Source organism: Vulpes vulpes, chromosome 12 (assembly GCF_048418805.1).
Source record: "Vulpes vulpes isolate BD-2025 chromosome 12, VulVul3, whole genome shotgun sequence".
Taxonomy (NCBI): domain Eukaryota; kingdom Metazoa; phylum Chordata; class Mammalia; order Carnivora; family Canidae; genus Vulpes; species Vulpes vulpes.
The window spans coordinates 21,556,155-21,557,234 of record NC_132791.1 but is presented as its reverse complement, the minus strand read 5'-3'; positions in this window follow the sequence as shown (position 1 = coordinate 21,557,234).

Here is a 1,080-nt window from a genome sequence, read left to right as displayed (position 1 = left end):
CCATCCTCCAGCAATGATCAGGAAGAGAGATAAGCACGAAGTATTTAGGGAACCACAAGTTGAATAGGGCTGGAGCACAGCCCTGGTGACAAGTGGAGAGAAGAGACCAGACTAGAGAGTTAAGAGGAGACCAGAAGACTTTTTGAAGAGTCTTAAATATCATGTTGAGGTATTTGAACTTAACCCAAGTAACTAAAGGGAGCCATTGAAAGATTTAAAAGAGAGAATAAAATAATCCGATTGGATTTTGGAAATGCTCTGGCTCCTGTTTAGAAAATGGACGGGAGGGGAACAAGAAGAGGAGCAAAACCAGCTAAGCTCTGAGGCAGGGGACCAACGTGACGCAAGCTAAGGCAGAGATGTAGGAATACAGATGTATTAAGCTGGTTGAATCACCAAGACGAAGCTGTTGAGGAAGATGAAAGAAAATTAAGGATAAGAAAGATTTTTGGCTTGGGAAACTGGGTGATAGTGTCGTTCTTGAAGATAGGGTATACATAGACAGGAACAGAGAACTCAGATCCTGGTTAAATTGGTTCATTCCCGTGATCTTCATGTTCCTCATCCATATGAGGCAGAAGGGCTAAGGGAGTTGGACAAGAGTCTCTGCTGTACAATTACTAAGGTCTTTCTGAGATTGGCATCTAGAGATTTGCAAAGGAAAGGCAAGATAACAGAATCATTGTCCCTTTCCTTTGTTGTTTCGATTTTTTTTATTGTGGTAAACTGTACATAATAGATTTAACCGTTTTAGCCATTTCCAAGTATGCAATTCAGCAGCATTCACTACTGTTTTAGCTTGACTGCCAGAACAAAATATTATAGGCTGGTGACTTAAACAATGGAAATTTATTTTCTCACAGTCCTGGAGACTGAAAGTCCAAGATCAAGCTGTCAACGTGGTCTTTCTTTCTTTCTTTCTTTCTTTCTTTCTTTCTTTCTTCCTTTCGTTCAGATTTTATTTATTCATGAGAGACACAGAGAGGTAGAGACATAGGCAGAGAGAAAAGCAGGTTCCGTGTGGGGAGCCCAATGTGGGACTCAATCCCAGGACCCAAGGATCACGACCTGAGCTAAAGG